Source organism: Pelobates fuscus, chromosome 1, assembly GCF_036172605.1.
Source record: "Pelobates fuscus isolate aPelFus1 chromosome 1, aPelFus1.pri, whole genome shotgun sequence".
Lineage (NCBI taxonomy): Eukaryota > Metazoa > Chordata > Amphibia > Anura > Pelobatidae > Pelobates > Pelobates fuscus.
This window is the reverse complement of record NC_086317.1, coordinates 194937031-194945138: the sequence shown is the minus strand read 5'-3', so window position 1 is coordinate 194945138 and position 8108 is coordinate 194937031.

Here is an 8108-nt window from a genome sequence, read left to right as displayed (position 1 = left end):
TTAGGCTCACTGGATAAACCCCAAGTTTTAGTTCGATTTTAATAGGTGGAATATTGCGGGCCAGTCCTGGTGGGTTGTTCTCTGCCCAAACTCCTGGTATGTTGAATAAGGATTCATCACTCCTAGGGTTTTGGCTAGTCAACGCTGTATAAAGTCGACACTCTTCTTCCTTTGGTACGGATAATGTCATAATACCTGAAGGTCCATTAAACTTTAAGGATGTTGTTCCATTTGGTAGGAACGTAATCTGCGCTTGTAACTTAGATAGCATATCACGTCCCAGCAATTGGACTGGACATTCAGGCATATAAAGGAATTGATGTTTTACTACGTGGCCTCCCAATGTACAGAGTCGACTTTTAAGAACCGGTTTTTCAGCACTTCTTCCAGTTGCTCCTATTACAGTAATAGTCCTTCCAGATGGAGGAGCAACTAGATTAGTCACCACTGAATGTTCAGCACCAGTGTCGATCATGAACGCACTCCTTTTTCCCCCTATTGATACATCGACCATAGGCTCCGCTCGACCAAGGGGGATGGAGCCCGGTCGGTATCAATAGTCCTCCATGACCGTGTCAGCCAATCCTACAAAGTCCCTACCTTCTCTATCGCGGGACCTTTGCGCTGCTGGAAAATACCTATCTTCCCTAACACTTCCTCTGTTCCCATTGCTCCCTCTATTACCATTACTCCCTCCGGGGCCTCCTCTACCTCTCGCTCTGCCTCTACAGTTTCCGTAACCTGCCCTGGGTTGGTCTCTCTCGTACTGCTCTCTTTGTGGACACTCGTTCCTCCAATGCCCTTCTTCCTTGCAATACGCGCACTGATTCCTACTCAAAGGTTCCCTATTCCATCTACTATCGCCTCTATCTGGGCCCCGTCTATCTACGCCTGCGATCGCTACCGCTAGCATATCTGCCTTTCTACGCATCTTGCGCTCTTCCTCTTTCTTAGTCTCTGTTTCCCTATTCATGTATACTTTATTCGCTACCTCCATTAGTTGGGTGATAGACATACCTGCAAACCCTTCTAACTTCTGTAGCTTGCGCTTAATATCTCCGTAAGCTTGGCTGACAAAGGCGGAGTTCACCATTCGGGAATTATCTGCGTCTTCCGGATTAAAGGGGGTATACAAGCGGTATGCGTCCAATAATCGGTCATAAAAGACACTGGGCGCTTCATCACTTTTCTGAATCACCTCAACTGTCTTCGACATATTAATGGCTTTCTTTCCTCCAGCTTTCATGCCAGCAATTATAGCGTCTCTATAGGCTCTGAGTTGAACCATATCAGCACCATTTACATTCCAGTCGGGATCGGTGTTAGGATAATGTGTTGCGGCCCATGCTGCTGGATTGGCTTGATTCAAAGCACAGGCTCTATCCCCTAGCGCTTTAATGGCCGCTTGATTAATCCTTGTCCTTTCCTCATTATTGAACAAAGTCATTAATAACTGCTGGCAATCAGCCCATGTCGGGTTATGTGTCTGAACTATCGAGGTGAACAGATCGGTCATAGCTTGTGGTTTCTCAGTATACGAGGAATTGTGGGTCTTCCAATTCAAGAGATCGGTTGTCGTGAACGGGACATATACGAAGACTGGGTCAGCATGTGCCATTTGACCTGCGGCATCGATATAGGCTGACCCGGGATTCAGACGAAGAGGCATCTGATAATGTTTTAATTGTTGGGTACCGGTCAGTTGTCTGGTTAGTATGGGGCTACGTAGAGGGGCGTCAGTTAGAGGTTCCGGTCGGGGGGTAATAAAGCATGAGGATGTGGGAGCTTGGTTTTGGGAAAAGTTAGTAAATAGAACACTTCGAGCCGAGCTAGAAGAAGCTTGACCGGAAGTCTGAAGTGGCGCCAAATCAGGATATTCAGATCTAATGGGGGTTGGTTCTGGTTCCGGAAGGGGAGATTTAGTACGAGAGGGGGTGGATTCTGTACTGGAGGAGGAAGCGGAAGTGGATGGGGGCAATGGGGGAAGGGGTGCAGGACTTCCTGCATTCGCGTCACTTCCTCTTAAAGGAAAGTAAGGGGGCGGCAAAGGGATCTCGGACTCAGGGGGCGTGTCCAAAATGGGCCTAACACCAGTCCTAGTGGACAAACAAGTCCTAGCCACCATGAGGCGACATTGCTCCTCGTGGCATGTCTGAATCCATTTTGGCGAGTCATTTACGGCCTGTCTCCAACAATCAATATAAGGAAACTGCCCGTAAAGTTCAGGCCTACCCGATACAGCCACGTGTAAGCGCTGTACCAGAGTTGGATCCAAACTGCCACTTGGCGGCCATGCCGCAACCAAAGTAGGCCACTCCCTAGTACACAAAGTGACCAAACGTACAGGAGACATTTTAACCCCAAAATCACATGTTTTGAAATTCTTCACCATACAACCAAAGGGATCCGGAATCGTTGACTGCGACGCGCCCATACTTATCAATGGAACGTCGTTGACAACGAATACTATGCACGCGTACTTTTCAACAGTCACACCCGTTTCCTCTGGCAACAGCACCACGTGGTACGGTTACCAAGTGAAACGTACACAATAACACAATAAACACTCAGGGAATTCCCGTACACACACAGCTGTTACACCAGTCACTAGATAATCAATATTATGCCCTTTGGCGAAACTATACAGTCACCCACGCTATAATTCTCTATATATGAATTACCCGTCTATAACACACCCCAGTAACATCGTCTTTTACAAATAGCGGTTACAGTACGGTTAGCATAGGTCAAAGCACAATTTAAGGTCACAATACAATTATTAGTGGTTATGGTGTTAAACATGCAATAGACGACAATGATTAGTACTTATATACAGTGTCAGTAAATATACAGGGTTATGGTACCGTGCACTATGATACAGCAACACACTATTAACACTCTCGCTAGACGGCTGAGCTCGCGCTATCTAACAAGATATACACTTTACTAAACAATCTTTAACACATTTACAATTCCCAACTAAACTATTGGCCAGTACCTTGAATGGACTACCTAAAACTATGTACACCCGTTTTGGTTAGCCACACTGCCCAAGCACCACATATAGCGAGCTAGAGGACCGAATTTACACAGGCGCCTCTTAGTCGATTACTATCAAAAATCTAGTGGGTTCCAAATTTACACGCCTTCCCACTTAGCCAAGATAGGTTGAGAGCTAGCGAACCGAATTTACACAGGCGCTGCTTAGTCTCCCGGTCCCTCCGACCTAGCGAACGTAATATACACCCTAGAACGCTAGTCTAGACAAGACACCGGTGTCCGGCTAGGGCTATTTACACCAGAACCCCGCCTGACTAACCAAATCAAACGGTCTGACTAAAGAGCGTTCGATTGAGCGGTGCGCCTTCGCTCCTTCCCTCCGACAGAGGGGGCAGATTCCATACACAAATAACCCCTTATGGGCCTACCGCACAATCGGTATACCCCTAGTGGGTCTGCCGTCTAAAACAGCAGTTGTCTTACCTCCTCGTTCCTGAACCTGAGTTCACACTCATCGACGGGGACACCCCAGCACTTCTTACGTAGAGGCCGATGATCTCCTGGACAACAGACCAGTGGCGCCGAGACGAAGGGAGGTCCACGCAGAAGTTCAGGGGTGCAGCCGTAGAGAACGTGGGCAAAGATAGACCGTCTCACGCCTCTGCCTCTCAGCTACCGTTGAACGATGAGCTTCCCGGCCAACGCACCAAATGATACCGGAGAAACTGACGGAAGCAAAGCACAGAGAGATGGACACAGGTTTCTTCAGGAAGGAAGAGATTCTTTATTGGATCACCGATCGGGACTCAGAGGGACTAATGTCACCAAAATACAGCAAGTTCTGAGCCCCGGACAATAGTGCAGGCTCCTTATATAGGCACATAACTCCTCCCATATTAAGCTCCACCCGCACATTCTCTTGACCAATCAATACAAATAAGAATTAACTTCCTGCTTGACCGCATGGCTTGTCCAGCACAATGGAGGAGGGGAATACTACATCCTGTATTCTTGCACATGCTCCGTACACTACTGATCGTATCTTGCCTCGTGCAACCAACTGATCGATACGGCAGCATATGCACGTACACATGCCACGTGGTAATCTCGACCTACTAAATTTATTTTTACCGAGATTCCACCACACAACCAGTTATTAAATCCAAGGGTTCACATACTTTTTCCACCTGCACTGTGAATGTTTACATGGTGTGTTCAATAAAAACATGGCAACATTTCATTCTTTGTGTGTTATTAGTTTAAGCAGACTGTGATTGTCTATTGTTGTGACTTAGATGATGATCAGATCACATTTTATGACCAATTTGTGCAGAATAATTTAGGTGACTATAGTGTTCCTTTAATGTACTAGCAGTGCTGAGGGGGTTTTTCTTAGTGATACGTTCCCTCATGCCGCGGGGGGGGGCTGTGCTTTGGGGGGACTCCAGGTGGTGTGTGTGGGGGAAATGCCATAATTGGTTGCGCGAGGAGTGTGTCAGGGCATCGTATGTTATGGATAGCATTGTCGGGGAGAGGGCCCTGTGACTCTGGCTGTCATGGAGCTTCCCCATTCTAGTGGCATGGTAGGCGTCGGGTACCCAACTCCCGGACAGGTGGGTAGTTCTTCCTTTGGGACAATCGTGTGGCGGTACCCTCTACCCCGGTGGTACCCTGGTTGTGGCGCCTAGCTCGGCGCTGCTTGAGTCTGGAAGTGTCTGGTCAGGCGGGGTTTTTCCCGGGGGGGTTCTATCTTGTTCACGGTAGGACGTACTTCGTGCTCTGCGGGACCAAATTATAAGGCAGTGGAGACGTGGTCGCTAGGTCTAGCGGACTGATGAAGCGGGTCCATGGGTCGATCTCTGAGGCGGCGTGGGGCCCTCTACAGTTAAGTGTGACCGATCAGGCCGGATGAGAGCATTTCCTTGGCGGCTTCCCATTCATGTTACGGTCATCTGCAGTTGGGAAGGGGTTTTGGTGGATCGAGTAAGCATCGGAAGGGACTACCTTCAGGCTTTCGACGCTCGACGACTGTTGTATTTGGGAAAGGAAAGTTGGTAGTGGTTGGCTGATTCATCAATAGAATCTGTTCCGTTCTTGGATGTTGCGGAGTTGACATAACCGGGCCCTTTCTGCTTTCTCTTGAGGTGAATTGAATGCACAGGGTACTGGTTAGGCTCCTAACAGGGTGTGCTAGGTTCCCAGGATAGTTGGAAATATACCGTCCCAATTGGGGGGAGCGCCGGGTTCCCACACGTGTCCTGTTTTTTCTTCGGTGGGGGCTATTCCGCCCCTGGGTTATTCGGCCTCCTCTCCCCTTGTTTGTTTCTCGAAGCCGGGTTTTCTCGCCTGCGTCCATGTCGTTGGGGTGCTCCAATTGGGCTAGAATTCCTGGGTAAGGATGGTGGTGAGTTCAGGGGGTATTCAGTCTGGTTTGGGGCGGCTACAGACGCCGCCAGGCTGGGCGTGCTTGTGCCACTGGTTCACAGGGCTTCGATGGTGGGGGTCAGGGTGGTAGGTTCCTTGGGTTCACCCTGCCGGTCTCTGAATGGATTTCTCCCCGTGGTTACTGTCCCGCCCCCCCCCCAACCCCAGAATAAAGAGGGTGGGATGCTCATATGTCATTAGGGACAGGAGGTGGGGGGCGAGTGATTGGATCTTACGCCTTCCTAGGGGTACCGGGGTTTTTTGTCATCTGTCTGGTTGGAATGATCTGGATTCTGTGGCTCTTAGGGATTTGGGTGTTCTTAAATCTGAACATGTTTCGCATTCTGTTTCTTACCAGAGGTTCTCAGGGGCCGGGCTGAAGCTATCGCCCGTTCCTGTTGGCAGTGCGCTCAGCAATGTGAGTGCCCTGGTGCGCTGCCGTCGGAAATCGGACAAGATGGGTTTCTAGGTTTGGCTTGGGGGATTCCAGTTCGCCTTGGGGTTTGGACGGATGTGGCCTAGTCATCTCGAGTGGATGGGTGCGCTTGCTGGAGGTCAGACAAGGCCTATGTTAACAGTGCACTGAGGAAGACTCCGGCTGGAGTTGAAACGCGTGTAGCGGAGGGCAGTATTATAATCCACGATCTCCGCTGGTATTACAGGTAAATCCACAGTCAGCACTGAAAAGTAAGGCAATATCCCAATCCTCCCAATAACCGGACGAAACACAGTATGGGAGTCAACTGAGGTCTTTATTCAGAACTTCCAGTATTTATGCAAGTCCCCATGCAAGGGGTTTCCTTACTGACAAAGCAGGGGTAATACAGTAAGGGACTACATGGGGGACATTTGGAGCATTTCTCCCATCAGGCACCGCTGCACGAGAGGGATACTCCCACTGAAATATACGGGTAAGTGGATTATCCCCTCGTGCAGCAGAACCAGCATTCCACATTTAAATCCATAACTCTAACAATATTCGTCTTATTTGTCTGAACTGACGTTCGGTAGATAGCTGGGGTCTGCGGGTATATTTCGTGTGAATACCGCTCAGATCCCAGCTGAACTAACCGAACGCCACACGAAATACATTCACTTAGTTAATTAGTTTAAAATTACCGAACACCGATGGGGAACCCCAATAGGAGAAGACCGGAGCTCCCGAACGGTCTGGAAGTACAGCGGTGTTCGTGTCGTCGAGTAGCCGTTTTTAGTACCACGCGCTCGACGACCAAACACCGCTGGGCGACACAAAGGATCCAAGATGGCCGACCGCTGCGTGGTCGGTAGTCGAACGACGGCCACCTAAGAACACACTTAATTACCGATTGCAACATTGTTGCAATCTGGTAATTGATGCCACACGCCTCTAAGCGTGTGGGCTTGGGTTCGGTACCTAATTCGTTTCACGAACAGCCGGTAAAGTTGCTGTTCGTGAAACGACCATGTAAATGCCAGCGGCTTTCGGCTGCTAGCATACGAATACCATAGGAATACATACAACCATACAACCATACAAACATACAACCATACTTTGTCCTAGGGATGGGCCATTTAGCTACGGCTTCAACTTTGGCTGGTTTGGGTTTCTGCTGCCCACTCCCTACCCGGTGGCCCAAGTATTGCACTTCTGCTATCCCTATATGACACTTGCTGGGTTTCAGTGTTAACCCTGCCTCTCCAATACAATCTAGAATGACTCCTATGTGTTGTAGGTGCTCTGCCCAGGTCTGGCTAAATATGGCGATGTCGTCTAAATAGGCACATGCATATTCCTGGCACCCGTCCAATAGCAGAAAGGTCACCGGAGCGTTTTTCATCCCGAATGGCATGACCCGAAATTGATACAGGCCAAACGGGGTGACAAACGCCGACTTGGGGATGGCATCTTCGGCTAGTGGAATTTGCCAGTATCCCTTACATAAATCTATGGTAGTGAGATACTGGCCCCGTGCCATCTTATCCAGCAGCTCGTCTATCCGGGGCATCGGATAGGCATCAGACACCGTTTTGTCATTTAGCCTCCGGTAGTCGACACAGAAACGTGTCGTGCCGTCCTTCTTAGGTACCAGCACTACCGGCGATGCCCAGGTGCTATAAGAAGGTTCGATAACCCCTAGCTGCAACATCTCTTCAATCTCAGTCTTCATATGTGCCCTGACTGCTTCAGGGACACGATATGGAGTCTGACGCATAGATAGCTGGTCGGTAGTCGAACGACGGCCACCTAAGAGCACACTTAATTACCGATTGCAACAATGTTGCAATCTGGTAATTGATGCCACACGCCTCTAAGTGTGTGGGCTTGGGTTCGGTACCTAATTCGTTTCACGAACAGCCGGTAAAGTTGCTGTTCGTGAAACGACCATGTAAATGCTAGCGGCTTTCGGCTGCTAGCATACGAATACCATAGGAATACATGCAACCATACATTTCAAGGCAGAATACAAAGTACATTCAAATACAATAGATCAGCAGTGTGTAGGACAACCTTTAGAGATCCAGTTCCATAGTCTGAAGTGGCTAGGTTTGCCACAACGCGGTTGCTGCTAGACCAAAGTATTGTATCTGGGACTTTTTCTTATTTACTCTGCGGTGTTTTATTTAGGCTTTGTGCCTAGTATATTTTACTATGTATACACTGCTTATTGTCCCTGTTTTAATTGTTTATTTGTTCAATAAAT